Genomic DNA, 12,972 nt, shown 5'->3' on the forward strand with positions numbered 1-12,972 from the left:
ATGAGTGACAAAATGCAGTGGCCTGCATCACTCTCATGTGGCCTACAGGCCTCTGGCAAATGCCCATGGCTCACCTATAGTGCCATCATATGCTTCACCCATAGTGCCATCATACGGAATGTCATAGGGTCCTAACTAAAAACATAACACATTAAGCAGAAAACAAATGCAAGGCCATGCTGATAAATGCCAGTAGCATGCCTCTCCATGTCCTAGTGCAAGAATTGTAGACCAAGACATAAATACTGCTTTGATAAAGGTCAAACTATAGAAATACATCTGAGATATTGCTACCATACTGTTGGGAAAAGGATAGAATTACGGGGGGGGGGGCCATAAATACATGGATATCATGGAGTGTGTGAAGTCTGAAACTCAAATGTCTGCTCATACTTCCCCCTAACTGCAAGCCCATGAATGCATAACCACAAACCTGTTTGTAAACCACAATGTGAAGGGAAATCCACCAGATATATGAGTCCTGCATTTGGATAACCTGACTATATCTCTACAGTTTAGAGGTATGCCCACAGCAGGATATAGCCATTCAGTTAAGTTGAGAAATGCACAAGAAGGGGATCCCCAGCCAGCTTAACACCAAGGTGCTGGACCATTTACACAGACCCATCACTCAATTGTCTGTAGCCACCGCTCCACAATGGCAGGATTGTGCCACAATGTCTAGTCTTCGTCTCACAATATTGGTCTCTGTAGCCTTGCTCTTGTATTTCCCTTGTAAACAACTGTGAGCAAACAATGATATCTGTCAGTAGTTGACACAATACATTACACTGTAAAACAGTACATATGTCCAAAAGTCTATGCTAAAACAGAACATGTTACACAAGCAACACAGACAGTAATAGGAAACATAGTTACACACAGTATCTCCCCATGTTTGGACCAATTGTGTCTCCATATTAGCAACCTATCTACAGATATCCTGAAACAATAGCTTACTAGGCATAGCTGTAGCACACAAAACCATGGACTGGAGTACAACTCTCCCTGGAATGGATTCCCACAAGCAATATAAAAGGTCATACTGGGCATCCTCCCACACCTAGAGAATGGATCCCTATACGCAATACAGAAGCTCATACTGGGCATGCCCCTACACATAGAAGGCCATACTGGGCATGCTCCTACACTTGCAGAAATAAAGCCCATGTCTGACACCACAGTGGACCATATATATCTGTTATCTGCAGATGTCTGTGCACACAGACCAAAATGTAACCTGACTGGTCTTCACACACACACACATACACACACACATTGGACAGGAAAACCCACAGCCAGCTGTAGGTGGCAGATATGTGGTAGGTCCCCATCTGTTTTGTGTGATGCGCACACATATCTAAGGCCAACATACTACAATAATTCAAAACACACACACACATACACATGGAGAAGAGAGACACAGACAGTGAGAGAGACAGTACCATTATGAAGCCTTTCTTACCCAGTACACATCCCATAGTTCCACTATACACTATCTGCTGATGTCTGTCACCTTAAATGTACCTTTGGGCAAGCTTCCAATCTGTAAGCTCAATAGCGCATGCGGTAAATCCATAACTTACTAAAGCGCCTAAGTAGGTAGGTAGGGTTTTGACTCTGGGTCCTGGCAACTGTGTGTGTGTGTGTGTGTGTGTGTGTGTGTGTGTGTGTGTGTGGGTGTGAAGGAATTGCTGTTTTACTCTATCCCCACCAAGTACACATCCCATTACCTAATATCAGAACATGTGCTGCAGTCAGTCACTGTACAAATTCCTTTTGTTAGCCCTCAGCCCTATAGTTTCTATTGTGTAACAGTAGAGTACCAATAACTATTTATGTAGCGATCCTAATCACAATCCTGTCAAATGGAAAGTTGTGTCTGTGTGTGTGTTCATAGGTGAATGATTTTGAGGACATTCCCACTCACTCTTTTTTACATTGCCCAGTGTTATCTATGCTGCTGATGTCACTCACCATTAAGGATACCTTTGCACAGCTCTCAAATATGTAAGCTTTGTGGTGCATCTGATAAATGCGTAATACTGTAGTGCAGTAAACTAATTAGGTAGGAGTTCTAATCTCAGTCCTGGTAGCTGTAAAAGTTTGTGTGAGAGTGTCTGTAGTTATAGAAACATGACTTTGAGCCCATTGGCATTTACTACACTTCCCTTTCCCCTCCTTTATCACTGCTGCTAATGTGACTCACTGTTAAAGATACCTTTGGACAGCTCTCAAATATGTAAGCTTCGTGACATGTCTGTTAAATACGTAATACTATAGTGCTGTAAACTAATTAGATAGGGGGTTGAAACTCGGTCCTGACAAGTGTGTGTGGGTGGGTGGGTGTGTCTGTCTCTGGCTGTGTTATCAGCATTGTGATCCATATCCACTGGGGGGGTGGATTTTGTTGCACTTTTGTGTGGTCCACCCAGCAAACTACCAAATGTCCACTGTACACGGCTCACTTTTGTGGTAGCTGTGGACACTCTTTACTCCTATAATCTGTTTCTCATGATATTACTATAGAACAACATGAAGTCAAAAACAGGATATGTGGCCGTTGTAGTCATGTGATACAATTCCACACACAGGAATCATAGGCAAACACACTCATCTATTCATTAATCCCTATGTCACTAAGTGGTCTGCAAATGGGCTCACAGATGGATCTCACAGTGTGAAAGCAGTGGACTATATGTCAGACTGCAAAACAGTCATGAGTGGTGTCAGACTGCCAAACAGTCATGTGTGGAGTACCACGAGTTCTTGTCCTGTGTCCAGTCTTGTGTATTGTGTGTGGCTCTGATATCCAGCCCAACAGGAATGAACTGTGGTTAACAATGTTTGCAGATAATTGCTAATTTGGGGGTCTGTTTACATCCCAACATGATGTTAACATCCTGCATAAAGTTGCCACTGACACCTCCACCTGTTGTCAGAATACTGGCCTTAGTCTCAATGTAAAAAAATGTGTGCCAATCCCCTGTTGAATCAATGTGTTGTCCACAACTGACCAGATTGGTTGTAATCCAATGGAAACAGATGTCCTTATAGGAGGGTTGTGAACACAGCTTGACAGCAACCTCTCTTCTGACCACCACACTGCCACTGTGCACAGAAAGTCCTTCCATGTGGCACATTGTATAACTAAGGGTGTGTCATCCAGGAATGAAAGGCCAATGTCACCCTCTACTCCCCACTCATTAGGCCAATCAGCAGGTCCAGTGGCCCATTTGCCATGTAACTCAGTAGACACCTTCAACAACTGGGTAGGCTGCAAGTGTACCTGACATGCATGAACCTAGGCATGGAACAACTGTCTGATATGGAAAGAGCCCAAAACCTCTGGGTGTTCCCGATCACACCTTGACTACTCACAGATAATCTCTGCTTGACTGACAATGCCATGTCTGCCCAGCTGTGTTACAAATGCCACAGCTAGGAAACCACAATATGTATGCACCACATGCCATGGATACCTCAACCACATTACCACATTCAACAGAACATGCTTGTGAACAGGTCCATAACTGAGACAATGGTCATGTTATGTGATATATGTTTCATACATGTCAATCAAAGTACCTCACTGGCCATCTTCAAGAGAAATCCAGATGAGTGGATGGTGAATATAACTGTCACCCTGGGGATCACTCAAGTGGCAGTAGTCAATAGATGGCATGCTGAGAAATGTCAGGTGCCATGATACCAGTGTACTCACTATTACCCTGATATGCATTTACTGCATGTGCCACAGAGCTAGTAGGGTAAAGATTGTCCCATGGTGCTCTGTGGCACATGCAATAAATGCATATCAGTGTAATAGCAATAATTACATAGGCAGATAAATGTTTGCATTTCATTCCTGGTAAATGTGTGATTGTGGGTTTGTAACAGCATTATCATGGGTATGAGTGTGTACTATCTGCAATGTGGGTGGGGTGCTGGGTGTAATATGTTTACACCATGGTACCCCCCAGTACATGTCCTAAGGTCTGCTGTATGAGGACCACTATCACCATCGACCATACAGGTAACTGATGACACTCTTCAGCCCAATAAGGCATGTGCTGTATACCAAAATTCTGTAATAGTATGGACTGAGTGATGAGATAGGCAGGGCTGCTAACTACAGGTGTAACAAATGTGTGTATGGCTATATCTGTGTTGGTTATTGTGTATATTTCTGTAGCTGATAGTATTCCCTGGCCATTCTCACCCAGGACATCTCCCATTGCCATACTGTGCAAGGCCAGTGGATGTCTTTCACCTTAGAGGGACTGTGGAGTGGAACACACTTCACCCTACTTTCTCCATGGCATGTGCAATAAATGCAGAGCACTTGAAAAATCAAGACCTAGGTAGGTAGTGTTTCTAATCTCAGTTGTGCCAAGTGTGTATGTTACTGTGTGTGAAATCAGTATTCTGACTGTGTGTTTGAATGACAAATGTGGCCATGGTTTGCAGTTTTACACCATTGTACTCCCAGCACATGTACTGTCCTACATCCACATGGCTGATGCCTAACTCCTGCCACATGCTGTGGCACAGACATCCCACAGTTGACGATTGCCAACATCTCACCCAACCATCTATCTCTGACCTCAGCATAATAATGGTGGGCATCTCCAAGATCAAGGATGTTGTCACACATAGCATGAAGAGTTGCATTTGTGACCCTGAGAATATGTCCAGTGTTAGATTTGACACATGCCTGTGCCTCCATGACAGTCCAAAACATGTGTCTGGTGACACCTGCTGTGGCACTTGTGGAAGGGCCATGATGGGCAGCAGTCCACATATAAGCACCCCTGTCCATCCACATGTGTGGAATCTGCCAGTTCTCTGGCTTTGGAAGATGTATACACACTATATAGTTCTCATAGATTTACACGACAAACGTGTATCATACTCATATTCACAGGTAGCATATGGATATGTACAATATCCCTGTAGCTGGCCTAGCAGTGGCACGGTCAGTAGTGTTTGACAGAGACTCCAGTGTTTGTCATGTGTGAGCTGTCTTTTCCCAGGGTGAGTTAGGGTCCTGATCTGTGTTCCATGTCACAGCAGAGAGAGGCAGATGCTATGGCCATAGGCGCTGTTTAGCAGGTCATCACTACAGCAAGACTCGCTCAGACATAAATCTGTCAAAATCCTATTTCCCATTATTAGAAAACACATACTACATTCACTTATATGCTGACTTGTTTCACATACCTTTTTATTATTTCACACTGCACTAGGTTGTATCAGCAGCTCACTCCATGTCTTTCTGTTTCCCAACGTGGAGTACTGGTAGACATATGTTTGGAATAGGTATCTGCATGCCCTTTGTAGGTAATGCTCTTGACCAGGTGATGGCCTGTGCACCAACTAGTGTTCCCCACTTGCTAACTGCATGCAGAGCAGCTGCGTAGTTCTTCCAATAGCCAATGTCATGGCAACACACTCCTATAATTGAGTACTTAATGTGGGTATTATCCCTTTGCCTTGGCTGTGAGGAACACATCCTGGAGGTCTGTGGCTACTGAGTGTTACACACAGCACTCGGAATCACTCTTACAACAAGACTTGTGCAGACAGGCCAACTAAATGGTGAAGAAGGTTACAGACTTAGGGACCAAATGTGAGTATTGCTGTTATATGGTGTGAATACTGCTAGTTTTACAGGCTTTGTGTGTACATGCTCCTTCTGCATGGATGTCAGGCTAACAAAGTTATGTGTCTGTATAGCTCTTAGCTGTAGGCCTATCCACATAATGGCCAGAGGTTTGTCTGTGATGATTTGTGTGTTACCCAGACAGGCGTTGTCCTTGGCAAATCAGTGGCATACTCCGGTCATTGCTGCCAATAAATAGCAACATCCATATGTGTTTCTGACTTCATATCCCTCAGAATAGAGATGTTACAACCAGCCCTGTAACACCAGCAACTTTCACAGCGTGTAACAGCAATATATCAAATATGGCCCTGTGTTTGGACCGCTGACCTCCACTTATATGACAGGCTTTGTCCAATTGTCATGCAGTAGAAGGTTGATAGGTATGGTCTATCAGTATGTAGTGCTGACATTCCTGCTATTATCCCAGTGATGTTGTGGAATAAGACAGATTAAGGGAGGTAGGGGCCATACATACGAGTGCAATGGCTGGACAGCATGTAGAACCCTGTACAGTCAAGAGGTGAGTCTGCGGAATAGTAGGACATGGCTTAGAATCAGTCTGTTAGAACATGTGAGAGATATTAGTTATTACATGGGCAAACGTTCTATAGCTGTTACTTATCATACATTTCACCATGGGGACTCTAGTGGGTTACAATGTACTTTTTTGGAAAAGGTCTGTTTCCCAGTTTCATCAAACACTTAGAACCATTGTTATGTAAAGAATCAATTTACATTGTATCATATGATACTGTATTCCCTAGGGAGTTAATTGAGGAGTGTAAGTGAAGGCTGTTTAAGAACATACATAATTAAGTGTCAATTGCTTCCTGTATTTCAGGCAATCATGTTTTTAATGTTGTCATACTTGACGGCAAAACACATTAAAATATTTGTGTGTATTGATGGCTGGTTGTCTGTTGTTTTACTATCCTCAGTCATTTTACTTATATTGCTAAGAGGTCAGTGTATGTCTGGCCATTGTGTATGGCATATCCTGATTTTGTAACAGTGTACTGTGTACTTATTAGTTGTACTGTGTAGGGCATCGCAGCAGATGTCAATGGCATGGGTCCCTTTGTATCATCACCAATGTGTTTGTATGTCCGTAGACTGATCTCCACACTTCATCTGGCATGGTCCAGAATTGTACTAAGGTGCTCTTGGCTCTGACAGTGCTGCAAGTTATTGACAACTAAATCATTACTGATTCCACAGTCTTCCTTCCCTATGATAAACTGACTGCACTGCATGCTAAAGTTGAGAACATCATAAAATAGTACAGCTCAGATGGCTTAGTGGTTATATGCTTTGACTACTGTATACAGGTTCAATGGCTGTATATTTTGTTGCAGGTCAGGTGTACATTATTTCCTGTACATAACATGCCTATATGTGCTGTCATTACAATAGCAAGGGGGTGGGAGTATACTGTATGGGACACGTGTATACATGGGTGGTTGAACATGTGATATACACTCACACATCCATTGTACACCAGCTACACTACATGGAGACCCATATAATATACCAGACATTTGGCTATTAAAATAATGCTAATTAGTTACCTTTCCTGTATTCTGTATCCAGGACTGTATGTTAGCTTCTGATTGTTGCCCAAGTCTGATCTTCAGTGTGTCACTTAGATATGCTAGATCTCTCCTCTCCTGCACTTTCTATAACATATTGATTTAGCACTTTGCCAGACATCTTGTAGCAAGCATTCTACCACACAAATTTGGCAACAGCACTAAGCATTCTATGAGGAAATAGCTCCAGTAATTATTATTAATGGCCAACCCTCCAGGCATGTCTACAGGTCAGTTCCCTGTGCTTTCACCTATTAACCTGCTGAAATTGGCCATCCTGAGCCAATGTCGCAAATGCCTCATGTACATTGGCAACCCTCACCTCTTACCTCTCTACACTCAGCCTTGCAAGAGATGCACCTATACATCCAAATTGGAAGCCACACACCCCCCAGCCAAGATCAGAATATTTGGTCAAGAGGAGACGGTCAACACTTGCACCACACAACATGGAACACACAGCCCTCCAAAACACACACTAGCATTGCCTTCATATAAAAACACAAACTACACACCCACGTTTTTGGAGGCTCTCAATGAAAAGCTACATAAACAGCAGACACCTCCAAGGTGAATACGCACTCCATCACCACCACACAACACTAATCACAAGACACATATGTCTCCTAAACTGTGTGCCACTCAACCAAAGCACCTAAGGCAAAACAGCATGGCCAGAATAATAGGCATAGTTGACTTTATAGTGAGGAACAGTGATGTCCCACTCACTAGGTTGAAAAAGGAGAATGTGACAGTCAGCTGGCTGTTGGCACCAGGATCCACCACATAACACACATACACTGAGGTCCCCCAACAACAGGTACACATATGATTCTGTCATTGTACATGTGGGTGTGAATGTCCTGAGATGTACCTCCCTGGACTATATGGAAACAGACATGGAGAAGCCCACCGACTATGTAGCACAGACGGGTATGACCCTAGCCCTGAGCAGCATCCTACCATCACCCAGACTGATACTACAGTACAAGCTGAAAACGACTGGCTACATCTCTCATATCATATTAAGGGTGCCACTATCTGTGCCCCTGGGATGACATGTTTGACAGACCATGATCCTCTGCCACAGATGTCCTGCATCTGTCACCCCTGGGCTTCCAGATACTGGCCAAGGCTCTTGCTGCCCCTATAGTGGCTTTTCTAGGCAGTGTTCCACAGAGCACATTAACACTGTAACAGCTACAAAGAAATGTAATCTGAGGATCATGCTGCTCAACACTAGAGGTCTACATTTAAAAATGCACACACTCAAAGCAATCCTTAAACTGGAGAACATCAACATTTGTGCTGTAACAGGGAACTGCCTCAAGGCAGCAGGAAGCATACTTGCACTACCAGGCTTTCATTCATTCCACACCTGTGTGGTCATGAAGTTAAACTGTAGCTGCAAGGGTGGTGGTGTTTCAATATTCATAACAGATGCACACACCTCCAGACTCTTAGCACAACATAATGCATCGGAGATACTTCAGGTGCAGCTAACATTGGCTAAAACAGCAATACAGGTCATAGCCTGCTGTAGGTCCACAAACATGGCCCGAGACTCATACTCCCCATTCCTAAGCACCCTGGGGAATATTAGGTTCCAACCTAGCACTCTCATACTGGCCATCAACTACCCCACCATTAACTGGAAAAACTACTCATGTACTAATACACTTGGCCAATGCTTTCTGGGATTCATTGATTCTAATGCTCTGGGCATGCTCATTCTTACTCCCACTAGAGGTATCCACATCCTTGACCTGGTCATTACTAACATGGGTGAATGTTGCTCTACACCAATAGTCAACTCCTCCCTGGTTAGTTACTAATACAAACTAATCACATTTGAATTCCACATCCCTCCCACCCCACACAAAGGTAACCACCATGAAATCTTCTGCAAAGCTAACTTTGGGCACATACAAACAGAGGTGGCTAGCTGCATGGCACCCATGCAGATGGAGAGTAGTTGCACGACCGCAGAATCTTACACCAATGCACTGTACGAACACACACACAAATGCATAGATCTTGCCATACGCAATACAACCAAGATGCTCTCCTCAGAAATACGAAAGCTAATCTGGTGGTCCCCTGCCATAAAGAAACCCTACAACAGAAGGAGGAACTTCATGCGGAATAAGGTGAAGTCTCAAGTCTGGGAATACTCCCTTATCAGCCTCAACCAAAGGTTGTGATCTCTCCTCAACACCTGTAAATGTACCTATGACAACATGATTGCAGCAGACAGTGGAGACAACCACAGGGCCTTTAATAGTAACGTATAGCATCTCCACAGCACATTAGCATAACCCTCAGATTATGTATGTTTGTATTTGTTAAGGTGGAGCTTTCTTCTGGATTCTATTCATTCACTGTAAAATGCACTATGGTAATATTTCTGTCAATATATGTTAGCAGCAACAGTGTTACTACAACAGCCTTATCAGCTTATATACTCAGATTATTTGGATATCTCTGTGTTGTCATGCCTTTGTCCACACACTTTGTCTGGCCTGTTCCAGCCTCATTGCACTAAAGGGCTCTGAGCATATCTCTCCACTGCCAGACTGTTTTCCGCATGTCCAGGTGTATGGCCCATACATTGGTTCAGTTCCACAGTTTATTTGTATTTGTCTGCAAAATCACTGTGATGATCCCCGGATTTATGTCAGTGAATAATGACATAACAGGTTATTTCCCAGTTACATATCCTTCAGACGGTTCTGCTGACATGCACCCTTTTGCTGTACAACTGTTTAGTTCTGACAGCTATTTTCTACATATGTCCCTATATGTGCCCTATTTCTCTCCCTTTGTACAGACATTTTGTACATATTTCTTTCGGTTAGCCATTGATAGTTATGTTTCTGGGTTATGCACTGCATGTATTGTGAGTATACATATATATTTTGTAATATATGCATATATATATATATATATATATATAAAGAGAGATGTGTATATATATATATATATATATATATATATATATATATATAAAGAGAGATGTGTATGTATATATATATATATATATATATATATATATATATATGTGTGTGTGTGTGTGTGTGTGTGTGTGTGTATGTATATATATATATATATATATATATATATATATATATATATATATATATATATATATATATAATATATATATCTATATGCAACACATGATTGATTCTACAGAGCTTTGACATGGTGGTGGTATAACTGCATTGCATGATAACTTTGGAAGAGCAACAGTGACTTGTACAGCTCAGATGGTGTACTGGTATGGAGCTGTGACTGTGGCGTATAGGGTCCTGGGTTAATGACTTTGGAGTGACAGTTTTAGTTCCATTAATGTTAAATAACCAGACTGCATGATATGGTATGTACAACATCATGATGTTCTATGTCTCAAATGGCTTAGTGGTTGAGTGCTTTGACTATGGTGCACAGTGTCCTGAGCTTGAGACTTGGGACTGACATATTTTTTCCATTAATTTAAATAACCAGACTGCATGATATGTTAGGTAAACATCATGCTATTTTACGTCTCCAATAGCTTAGTGGTTATGTGCTTTGACTATGGTGTACGGGGTCCTAGAGTTGGGGCTGGCATTTATTTTCCATTAACTGAAATGACCAGACTGCATGATATGGTAGGTAAAACATCATGCTATTCTATGTCTCAAATGGCTTAGTGCTTAGGTGCTTTGACTATGGTGTATGGGCTCCTGGGTTAAAAATTTGGGACTGATAGTTTTATTTCCATTAATGTTTAATAACCAGACTGCATGATATGTTAGGGAAACATCATAAAATTCTATGTCTCACACAGCTTAGTGGTTAAGTGCTTTGACTATGGTGTATGGGCTCCAGGGGGGCGTGTATATTGTGAGAGCTCTGCTCTCAGACACACACCCCCTGTGCTGGTACACAGCTCCTTGTCCCTGTAGCACTACAGCAGTGTGCCTTCATTAATATTAAAGGTGCGCTGCTGCTCTACATGGACATGGAATGCTCCATGCAAGAAGAGCTTCTTCTTGCATGGAGCATACGTGAATCCCGGGGATAGTCTTCCATTTGTGGGGGGAGAAATAACACACATTTAAACCAATATATTTTATACTTAAATCTATACCACACACACACACACACACACACACACACACACACACACACACACACACACACACACACACACACACACAGTCTACGTAACTCATTCATTAAGTTAACTAATTTATTACACAGCATAATATAATATCAACATCATTGTGTAAATATAGTATTTCTTTATCTTTGTGTAAAACATACATTTCAACTTCTTTTCTTAAGAATTAAGGACAAAGCCAAAAATAATAGGGACCAATGGCCCAAAATCAGGGACATTTTTAATATCATTTTAATTCACTTAAAAGTAAAGAGAATAACAGGCTTTGCAGCAACATGCATTTTCAGAGCAATAGGAAGTATGAAGCTTTAGTGTCTGGCATTATTGACTGAGTGTAATCTTCACTGATTTACCAGAAACATTAAAAAAAATATGAGGGACATTGCAAAAATGTCAGGCAAAATGAGAGGTGTGCTATAAAATCAGGGAAAATTGAGAAGTATGCTACAAAATTTTAAAATTAATACCATTCCATTCAAAAACATCATCAGCTAGACTTCTGCTTTATAAACATTAGAACTGTCAGTAGCATAACAGACATGCTGAAATATACTCTAGTAAGGTGTGACTAACTGTGGCTTGATGATGCTCTTCAACGTGATCATTTGATATGAGATGTAGTCTTTGTCACCTGAATATTAGCATTAAAGTAATAGTCACTCAGTGTTACATGAAATAGAACCCTGAATCTGAAAATGCATGTTAAGCAGGTGATGTTTGTTAGTAGGCACGTCTGTTGCAGAAACGTTGCGGTGTTCAGATTAAGGTACATATACATGAGTTGTTTAAGACAAATGTAGTTCAGTTCCTTGGTTTTTGGCTCTGTCCTGGCCTCTGTCTACTATGTGGATAGGGATACCTTTCAGATATACATTACTTAAGCTAACTTGTCAATTTAAAATTGTCTATAAACCTCTAGTGTCCGCACCAAAAGTTTGCCTTTAGTTTGTCTAAAGCTCTAGTGCAGAGATTTTCTCCCAAGATTCTCCGGTAAACATGCTTTTGGTGCAATAGGATCAACCCACTTAGTAAAAATAAATAACACAAAGAGGATGGTTTTCTGGAATAGGAGAATGGTAATACATAACGAGGGTCTGGTAAGTAGAGTTTTACCAGACCAAAAGAATTCAGCTGCGGATCAGGAGATGACTTAGTTCTCACTGTCTCATAATGTGCAAGGATCGACCAGAACTGTTTCTTTCTCTGCTAGTTATGGGCTGTCCAAGTGACTTTTCTTCAGTTGGCAGCATTTCACAATTGCTTAGACACACATACACACACGCACACACACACACACACACACACACACACACACACACACACACACACACACACACACACACACACACACACACACACACACACATCCAATTTAGATTCATCAATTCACATTTATCACCTATATTAAATTTATATGAACACTATGCTTTAATTTATATTATGCTAGATGTTCTGATAATGGCTAGGGTGGGGATGTTTGCAACTTAATCTTGCTGTCTCCTGCCATGGCGCTTGTATTGACTATCATCTCTCATATATGTGTTATT

This window comes from Protopterus annectens, chromosome 1.part1 (assembly GCF_019279795.1).
Source record: "Protopterus annectens isolate FY-2018-M chromosome 1.part1, PAN1.0, whole genome shotgun sequence".
NCBI classification, from domain to species: Eukaryota; Metazoa; Chordata; order Ceratodontiformes; family Protopteridae; genus Protopterus; species Protopterus annectens.